This window comes from Mus caroli, unplaced genomic scaffold, assembly GCF_978045245.1.
Source record: "Mus caroli unplaced genomic scaffold, Mus_caroli_1 scaffold_13, whole genome shotgun sequence".
NCBI lineage: Eukaryota > Metazoa > Chordata > Mammalia > Rodentia > Muridae > Mus > Mus caroli.
In genome coordinates, this window is record NW_028227268.1 from 82,723,942 (window position 1) to 82,734,611 (window position 10,670).

Below are 10,670 nucleotides of genomic sequence, written 5' to 3' on the forward strand. Positions count from 1 at the left end.
AGTATGGGGCAGAACAGGAGACTCACTGTGATCTGTTTCCTTTGATTTGCTTCTTTTAGGCTCAATCATTTAGTGCAAACAGATATTATGTTTATGGTGAGAATAATGGTATTTTATTGCCACCAGGTTCTCTAATTTACAATTAAAGACATTTTTGTCTTAAAGAAATCATGATGTGGAGTTGAAGAGATGGCTTAGTGCTTACTGCTCTTCCAGATGTCCTGGCACTCATATTTGGTAGCTCACAGCTATCTGTAACTCTAGCTCCAGGGGGTCTGATGATCTCTTCTGGCCTTTGTGGAAACAAGAATGTACACACAAGTGAAGGCATACACACACACATACACACACACACACACACACACACACACACAATCATGATGTTTTACCTAATAAAAAAGGTCCTGTGTTTGATCCCCAACAATGGAAAGATTAAAAATGATAATAAAATAATTTAACTGTCCCCAGTCCATATCACTGCTCTGGACCAATCGATACCATGAATAAAACTTTGGTTTTTAAAATAATACCATGGTGCCCAGTTCTCACTACATGGAACTAGGGCTGTCTCTCATACCACTGTCATGTGGCAGAGAAATGGGTGGTATAAGCTGCATTCATAGTCAGAAATAGCCACCACAGACCTTTTTTGTGCCATTGCCTTATGTATTGCAAGTATTGAAATTTTTAGGAAGGAAAAGAAAAATGTTAGGTTCAGTTATTTATAGGACGGTATTTCTTCCTAGGCATCTCTGAGAGCCACCTGCAGAACTGCAGTAGTTTAACAGTCTTTGAAGGAGTTTATTGTAAACATCAAGGAAAGACCTCCAGCAGGCCACACCATAAGAGGATTAGGGGAGAGGAAGGAAGCCCCTTTCTTCTCACCTGGAGCTATTCGTGATAAATGCTCACTTCAGTGGAGGCTGCAGGAGGACTGTCTTGAGTCTCTGACCCCTCTTCCAGTCTGAGGATGTGTCTTGAATATGATAAGTCACAGAAGACAGAAACTCCTTTCCAGTTTTTCCCATTGATTAGTCTGATACTCTCAGACTTCTATGCTTTGTTTCTGCAAGGGCTTAGGTTTGCCTCTGTTTGGGCTTTTCTTTCATTGTTGGCTTTAGTTACAGAAATGAAGCTCAATACTAACATATAAGAAATGGAGTTTAGTTTATCTTTCTGGTGTGTGTTATATTGTTGAGAGTAGAAAAAGAGGGCAGGAGGGGGAGGAGTTGAACCTTTTGACTAGAATCATGGGAACACTTTTTTTTATAAGCACCATCAACTTAGAGTTGAGCCTTCTTACTGGCATACATCATCACAGCAAGCAGTCAAACTTATTGCAATAAAACCAATTACTCTTTCCTTAAAGACAGGTATCCAGAGACATATGAAATCATGTGCAACAGGATATATTTTTGGGGTAATTTTACTTAATTATAAACAACATCTTGATGTACTTGTCTCTAGAGCTTCTGTGAGGAAGAGTTCAAGTGCATAAGCAGTTGCTGCATTTCATGATAGGATTTTAATTTCTCCACCACAGCTGCTGAAGGATGACAGGCTAATCCAACATCATTGAAAATAAGAAATATATCTCTATATTTCTTCCGTCACTGAGAGTTCAAATTGTAAGCTCAGATAGAACTAATGAAATCTTAACAGAGCAAAGTAGTGGAGATGAGTGAGAACACAAGATTCAATTGGGAGGAAGATTCTGTTTAAGAAATTCTGTTCCACAACAGAGGTGGTTGAGTTTATGTCAGAGGGACAGGGTGAGAAACAGAAATAAGGAACATTTCAGAATAATAATAATAATAAAAGTGATACCGTCCGACTTCTCCATCATTTAGGTTTCAAAAAGAAAAGAACAATCTTGCATATTACTTAAGATGTCTTCTGGTTATGATCTTGAGACAGGTGGAGTAACAGACCCACCTACCAAACTGGAAAGTAGAATCCACCATCATAGCATTGAATATTGACCCGTCCGGCAGGTCCAGTTATTTGAGGGTCTCGAGGGGACCTTCTCCTAAGAACCAAATGGGGGAAGAGAAAGATGGACACCAAGTGCAAGAACGACATGGAAGCAGTCTGAGTAGCATCAAGGTGTCTTTGTATTCAACAAGGCTCAAGTCTTAAATGTGCAAGCAAAAGGGGAAGTACTTATCAGCAGGAGGAATGGGGCAGCGGAAATGCACAAGCAAAGGAGAAAGTGCTTCTCAGCAGGAGGAATGGGGCAGGGGAAATGCACAAGCAAAGGAGGAAGTACTTCTCAGCAGGAGGAATGGGGCAGGGGAAATGCACAAGCAAAGGAGGAAGTACTTCTCAGCAGGAGGGATGGGGCAGCGGAAATTTTTCTTTTGGCAACTACGCAGGGAAGCAGGAACTTGGTGGTATCAGGGTACATCTTGTAGTCAGGACATCTGGTGCTGACTTAGGGCTGGAACATTCTGTGGTTGTTCTCAGAATGGTGGCCCACTTTTGACCCCCTTTTCTTCTCGGGGGGAGAGGCCCAATTTGGAGATCAAGACAATAGAGTTGTCTTAATAGCTCCCAACAGAATATGTTTTTTACTATATTTTTTTGTTTTCTTTTTTTGTTTGTTTTTACTTTTTGTTTTCAGGATGTCACTTGGCTCCTTTAGTTATAGATATAATGTTTATTTTCTCTTTTCCAGATGGGGATGTTTGGGGTCAGTTCTGCCAGCAACCCAGTAGAGTGAATAACCAAGCCTGCATAACGTGGTGACACCGTAAACCCCAAACTCATTTTGAGGTTGGTATATCTCTGAGGCTGAAATGCATGCACATAACACTCTTCTGATGCTATTCAGGGAAGACAGATGTGGGCATAGAAGCTGTTGCTATTGGAGACTTTTCTGCTCAGGCAGAACGATGTATTGTAGCTGAGACTTGAATTTTAGTATGAAAGATGATTGTTACTGCTCTAGTGCCACTGATTAAGGTCAGCCTCAGACATCACTTGGGAACAATTAGGATTGCATTCAAGATCTATTTTTCCCCTGACTTGAAATGGAGGTTTACCAGGAATAAATGTAAGATATTTAGTACTGATTGTAACAGTTATCTAGTACCATGCACAGTATCATAAAATAACCACCATTTATTACTTATACTTTTGCTATTGGGCACAGCTCAAATGGACTGCCTCATTTCTGCTCCATGTGATACAGGCTGAACTCCCTGGTGTGTGTGTGTGTGTGTGTGTGTGTGTGTCTGTGTCTGTGTTCATCAGCCTAGTTGTCATCATCTTTGCAACTGACTGGTGCTCTAGGGCAGTGAGGCTTAGATCTCTTCTTATGGCTCCCCAATAGGATAATCTGGGCTTCTTATATTGCAGCCATAATTTCCGAACTCAATCATAATGCCCAAACCTCTTAAGAAATATTACACTTCCTGTCCCAAATAATTTCCTGTATTTCTAGGGGATGTTGTAAGACTCTGACGAGCCTTAACTTACCAGGGATTCCCTGAGTGAGCAACTCAGAATGGGAATCGAAGCAAAAGCAAGAGGAATTTATTGTTCCAGAGCACTGAGGTCATCCCAGACCCAAAGGAGAGGTTACGACCCCCAGCGGCCCATTTGGCAGGTTTTTATATGGTTTATAGGGGCTGAATAGAGCATCAGCAACTAGGCACAATATGAGCAGTGCTCCCTTTAAACTGATTGGTCTTTAGGGAATGAGGTAGGTAGTAGGGGCTTACATATCCTCTCCCTTCTGGCCTATGTGCTCTCTGACCTGTCTCTTCAAAGACAGGAGGGGGTCCAGTGGAATTTTCCAAAGGCTCTGTGATGTTCTCAGCTAAGACACTACTTTTGAAATTATGCTGCTCTGCCAGTTGCTGCAGCCTAGGCCAGCCACTCAGTGTACTCCAACATGGTGGAGCTGCTAGTGTAGACACCTCTGACTGCACCTTGGTTTGGAGAAGTACTCTGAACCTTCATGTCTCTCAAGCAGTGTTTCTTTCTGCAGAGAGCTGAGTACAGTGCTGTTTTCCTTTTGGGGTGAGACACTAGGTGTGCCCCAGGCAGAATTGCTTGTACCCTCATCGATGAACAATACCTTTTATTGTTCTTTGTATGTTCGACAAAAATAGAATGGATTTGACAGAAAGGAATGGATGAACATACCCTAATAATATTCATTTAATAGAGTCTCTCTTGCTCTCTTTTCTCTACAATTTATTGTAAATTCTCCCCTAACTCCTAAAATGTCTTTCATAGGCTTGTGCATGGAGAGCTTACTGCCAGTTGATGGGTTTGGGGATAATGATTGTATTTTAAGGGCTGTGATCCAATTATTAGATTAATTCTTCAATGAATTAATATGATGGTGTTCTTAGAAAGTGATAAAAGGTATGATGACAAGGAGCTCTGCGGAAGAAGTAGGTGGCTTGACTTTTCTTCTTCTTCTGCCTCCTGTTCACTATAAGGCAAGCTGCCTTGTTCTTTCACAACTTCTCTGCGATGGTGTCCAAAACATCTGGCCTGGTAGCAAAATAGATCCTTCTCCCCTTGTGTTGTTTTCTCAGCTATTCCGTCAGAGTGATGAAGAGTCTATCACAGGTGAGCTTGGACCTTGTTTACCTGTCCACTGAGGGCCTTGCTTTATCGCCCACCCTCTCTTGAGGCAGTAGCATGGCTGAAGTGAAGTTCCACTTTAAAAGCAAGGAAATTAAGTTAAGGCTGGGCCTGATGAAGGCAGTGGCTGGGGCTAGGGAGAGCCCCTGCTCTGTTTAGTCCATTCCTCTGTTGACTAATCCTGCTCATCCTAAGAAATCAAAGATATCCTGTGGGGGTAGCAGCAAGGAACTCCATATGGTGTTCTGCTCTTTCTCACCCTTTTAATTTGGCTCATTGTTCAATCTTAATTTGCAATTGTCACAGCTGCGATTACATTCCTCACATTCCACCGACTCCAAAAAACCCTTGAATCTGAACCCTTGGCGGCTTTAATTTTATTTTTGTTGAGAAAGGTTATATTGTCACAATGGTTAAAGCTAGCACTTCAATAAGGGAAAACAGTTTTTTTTTCCTTCTGAAAAATGTAATTCTAATTTAGTATTAAGCCTCAGAACAGGCCGAAACCGTGGAACCTCAAGAGCAGGGGAGTTGACAACTCAGCCATAATCAAGCTAACTGAATTGGACGGAGCAATGTGAGACATAATTAGCAATTCCGTTCAGCGAGCTGTCTCCTGAAAAACTTAAAATACCTTCCCTGCCTCATGCATATTCAGTGCCTCATTTGCTATTGTTTTTATCCAACAGGTTGAAATTCAAAAGGGGAAAATTCTGAGTTGTCTGTCTCCCTTTCATCCCCCACATTCTCCTTTCTCGGCAGCAACCCTCTCTTCCCACAGCCTGTCCCATTTCAATACCATGGGTCACTCCCATGCCGCCTGCACATTGACAAATACAAAATACTCTGAGCACATTTTTCCCCCTTCTGTTTGTTACCTTTGTCACCCCTTCCTCTCAATTAGATACACTAAGCAGGTAGTTTTGCCCTGGGGAATTATGATCGCTTGATTGTTGTGGTCAGGCTTTTGAAGGCAGGGAGCTGCAGTGGGGAATTCTATCTTCCACATGGCTGCTGGGTCGTGAGGAGGTTCACGCTGAACTGGAGATTGATTGATGATCCCAGGCTCTCCCTCCTGATCTCTGTCTACCCTGGTGGCTTAGGCTTTCACTCTCTTTGATGGTGCAGGCCGTTGGGCTGCTGTCCCTGGATGTGCAATAAGACCTCAGCAGTAATGAAAGGGAAGGGGGTAAAAATCAAGCACTTTCCTATGTGTTCGTTGCATCATCCGGTTAGCTGAGTTTTGGAGTTCTCAACTTATTAGCCAGTTTGAGTTGTTATAGCAAACTACTGTGGATTGGGTAGCTTCAAGGACAGAAATTTATTTCCAAAGTTCTGGAGGCTTCGAAGTTCATAGGCATTGGCAGATCTGCTTTCTCCAGAGGGTGTGCTTCCTCATGTGTACATGACACCTTCCCATTGTATCCTTGAGTGATGGAGAAGAGAGATGGGAAGTAAGTGCTTTGTCTCCCTGTCTCTGCCTGTCTCGCTGTCTCTGTCTCTGACCCATCCAGCAGGTCCAGTTATTCGAGGGTTTCGAGGGGATCTCCTCCTAAGAACCAAATGGGGGGTAGAGAGGGACGAGGGCCTTGTGCGAATAATGACATGGAAACGTTCTGGAATGCATCAAAGCCCCAAATGTATTGAGAAAGGCCCAAGGCTTAAATGCACAAGCAAAAGGGGAAGTACAGATACTTATCAGTGGGGGGGGTAGGGCAATACAAGCAAAAGGAGAAGTACTTATGGGAGGGGGGCAATAGAAATTCTTTCTTTTGACGGCTACACGGGGAAGCAGGAACTTAGTGGTATCAGGGTGTGGTCAGGACATCAGCGATGATTAAGGGCTGGAACATCCCGTGGTTGTTCTCAGAATCCATGTGTTGGTGGCCCGCTTTTGACCCCTATTTCTTCTCGGGGGAAGAGGCCGAATTTAGAGATCAAAAGTTGTCTTAATAGCTCCCAACATGTCTCTACTAGACTTGAGTTCTAGGGACTGAACTCAGGGTTCATAAGTACTAAGCATGTGTCACTGAGTCGTGCCTCTAGCCCTCCGATCTCTCCTAAGAAGGATAGGAGCCCCATTTAAGAAGGGACTGCAGTTATGGTCAGTCATGGTCTAATTGAATTCCAAAGGTCCTTTCCCTTAATATGTTATATTGGTGTTGTGGCTTCTATATGTGAATCTAAGGGTTGGAACCCCTGAAGAAGTATAACAAAGTAAAAACAAAATTTGAGGCTTTTAGGCCCAGGCTTGGGAGTGTGGTCTTTGTGGCTTAGTGCTCCAGGTGCTGGTCATAAAACAGATAGCGACATTCCTTCCTCCACCCACCCGCTTCCTGGGTTCAAAGAGTGCTCATTCAAAGAAAGTCACCCTGACCCACCCTGACCATTACTGGAACCTGCAATGCAAATGTGCTATCGTTAGGGGCTCTTAAAAACTGTCTTGAAAAATAACCCTCAAAATTACCAAGTATTCCTTGTGACATTTGTGACTTTACACTTCCTTGTGACTCTTAACTGGTATTTTTGGTATTTTCCAACAACACCCTCCCCACCTCCTTGAGTTGTGGTTTCTTCCTTTAAATACCCCCTTACTCAACTATTCGGGGCGCCACAGTCCTCTACCCCTGCGTGGTGTATGACCATGGGTCCGAGAGCGCTCTTGAATAAAAATCCTCTTGCAGTTGCAGCAAGACCGTTTCTTGTGTGATTTGGGGTGTCGCCTCTCCTGAGTCAGAACTTGGGGGAGTCCTCATGTTGTGGGTCTTTCACCCCAAACATTCAGTTCAGAACACTGAGTTCCCTTAACTCTTTTTTAGTACTTCAACAAATAAGACCATTGCCCTGAGTTTGGATATGATTATGAAGATTGGATAAGACAATTTATAGGGGAAGTCTGGTTGAGGGTATGATACATTGTAAGACTCCGGAGAGCCTTAGCTTACTGGGTGAAGCACTTGGAGCCTGGATCAATGCAAAAAGCAAGAAGAATTTATTGTTCCAGTGCACTGAGGTCATCCCAGACAGGCAAGTTTTTATATGGTTTCCAGGGGCAGAATAGAGCATCAGCAACTAGGCACAATGATCTGTGGAGCAGTGCACCCTTTAAACTGATTGGCCTTTAGGGAATGAGGTGACTGTTGTCCACCTTGTCTGAAGGTGACCTTCTCAACATCATGTGCTTTTTAAAATGTCTCTTTTGTCTTACCTTAATTTTTCTCTCCTTTTCTTTTTATTTACCATACGACTTCAGGAACATGAAGTGGGCTTTATGCACTCCAGAAGAGAGTGTTAGGTTCCATTACAGATCCTTGTGACACCAAATTGAACTCAGGACCTCTGGAAGAGCAGTCAGTGCGCCTAACTACTGAGCCATCTCTCCATCTCCCTAAGTAGGCTTTATAAAATATCAAGCAAAACACATTACTTTACATCTTTTCCCAGAAAAATTTCTTTGTAAAAGACACAGTCTAGCTTTAATAAATTGACAAATGCTGACGTAAGTTTCATCTGTCTTCTTACATGTTACTAGTTAGTAGAGGTATAATGACATAAAACTCAGTTATATGAGAAACAAGATATTTATCTAATTCCAAATTTCTGGGAGTGTTATTGTATTTCCTCACCTAAAAGAACCTTCTCTAGATTCTTAGCTTTTCCATTTAGTGAATATTATATTAAAAAAGTTAAAGTTTTAGTTTGCCAACTTGAATGGTGAAGGATTTATATTCATATTATTTAAAAGCAATGCAAGTGTTCTATCCAATAGATGACTGTGAGCATACACCTCTGTATTTGCCAGGCATTGGCATAGATTCACACGAGAGAGCCATGTTAGGGTCCTGGAGCTAGAGAAAGTACCCAAGGAGCCAAAGGGGTCTGCAACCCTATAGGAGGGACAATGATATGAACTAACCAGTACCCCCCAGAGCTGTGTCTCTAGTTGCATATGTAGTAGGCCATCAATGGGAGGAGAGGCCCTTGGTATTGCGAAGATCATATGCCCCAGTACAGGGGAATTCCAGAGCCAGGAAGTGGGGGTGGGTGGGTTGGGGAGCAGGGTGAGGGGAGGGTATAGGGGGCTTTGGAGGATGGCATTTGAAATGTAAATGAAAAAAATATCTAATTAAAAAAAAGCAATGCAAGTATCAAGTTAGAGCTGGGAATATATCTGATGGAATGAAATGAGCAAGGAAGATAATTTTGATAGGGATTTGAATGAAACAAAACAAAGATGAAGCTTACCATTGGTACTGGTTAGACGAGAGAGCTTGGCAACATGGCTATTTTCTAGGGTCACGTTTCCAGAGAAAGTATTCTAAGAGTTCCCAGGAAGAGATGTAAATGTAAGGACTAGAGAAACTGGGTGTAGTATTTGACTATGCTTGGTCCAAGGAGTGGCACTATTTAGAGGTGTAGCCTTGTTGGAGGAAGTGTGTTTCTGTGGGCCTGGATTTTAAGACCCTTGTCCTAGCTGCCCGGAAGCCATCTTCTCCTAGTAGCCTTCAGAAGAAGATGTAGAACTGCTAGCTCCTCCTGCACCATGTCTGCCTGGATGCTGCCATACTTCCACCTTGATGATAATGTATTAAACCTCTGAACCTGTAAGCCAGCCCCAATTAAATGTTGTCTTTAAAGATTCTAAGGATCATGTCTGCGAGTCAGGATTCTTGATCCAGAGGCAATGACCCTGATGGGATGGAGCCAGAAGGTGCCATTGAGAGTAAATGGAATGAGATTGTGGATAGCTTCTTAATGACATGAGTCTCTCAGAATCCTTCCTCCTGCCTATGGTTTTGAGAAGCCCTCTGCCATCCAGCAGTGAGTCATTCTTTCTTGTATCAAGGGTTATGATGTGATTGCTGAAGCCCAGTCTGGGATTGGGAAAACAGCTACATTTGCCATATCAATTCTGCAGCAGATTGAATTAGATCTAAAGGCCACTCAGGCTTTGGTTCTGGCACCCACTCATGAATTGGCTGAGCAGATACAAAAGGTGGTTATGGCATTAGTAAACTACATGGGTGCCTCTTGTCATTCCTGTATTGGGGGCACCAACATGTATGCTGGGGTGCAGAAGCTGCAAATGGAAGCTCCCTGTATCATCGTGGACACTCCTGGCTGGGTGTTTTATATGCTGAACCGGAGATACCTGTATCCCAAGTACATCAAGATGTTCGTACTGGATGAAGCAGAAGAAATGTTAAACCATGGGCTCAAGGATCAGATCTGATATATTCCCAAAGCTCAACAGTAACACAGAGGTAGTTTTGTCATCTGTTACAATGTCTTCTGATGTCCTTGAGGTGACCAAGAAGTTCACGAGAGACCCTATTCAGATTCTCGTCAAGAAGGAAAAGTTAACCCTGGGGGGGTATCTGCCAATTCTACATCAATGTGGAAAGTAAGAGTGGAAGCTTGACACATAGTGTGACTTGCATGAAATTCTGACTGTCACCTAGGCAGTAATCTTTATCAATATCAGAAGGAAGGTAGGCTGGCTCACTGAGATGATTCATGCCTGGGATTTCACTGTTTCTGCCATGCATGGAGATATGGACCAAAAAGACTGAGATGTGATCATTAGGGAGTTTTGGCCTGGCTCTAGCAGAGTATTAATTACCACTGACCTGTTGGTCAGAGGCATTGATAAGCAGCCCATCTCCTTAGTCATCAATTATGACCTTCACACCAACAGGGAAAACTACATCCACACAATTGATCGAGGTGATCGGTTTGGCGGTAAGGGTGTTGCTATTAGCATGGTGACAGAAGAAAACAGAGTAATCTTCGAGACATTGAGACTTTCTACAACACCTCCATTGAAGAGATGCCCCTCAACCTTGCTGACTGCATTTAAGGGGCTGTCCTGCTACCAGGCCCTAGCCCAGAGTTCAGTCCTGTGGGGCCGAGGAGCAGCTGGAGGGGGAGTGAAGGGAGCCAAGGGATGGACATCTTGTTTTTTGCTTTTTTTGTTTCATTTTTGTTTGTTTGTTTGTCCCCCCCCCCTTGAATAAATGTCACTTTTTGAGGAAAAAAAGAAAAAAAAGTTGCCTTGGCCATGGTGT

The 10,670-nt window shown here is 43.1% G+C and overlaps 1 pseudogene; it reads left to right on the forward strand.

The window, feature by feature from the left end:
- The first annotated feature begins 9,252 nt into the window (after positions 1–9,252).
- Positions 9,253–10,462, forward strand: LOC110306037 (eukaryotic initiation factor 4A-I pseudogene; annotated as a pseudogene).
- The last annotated feature ends 208 nt before the right edge of the window (positions 10,463–10,670 follow it).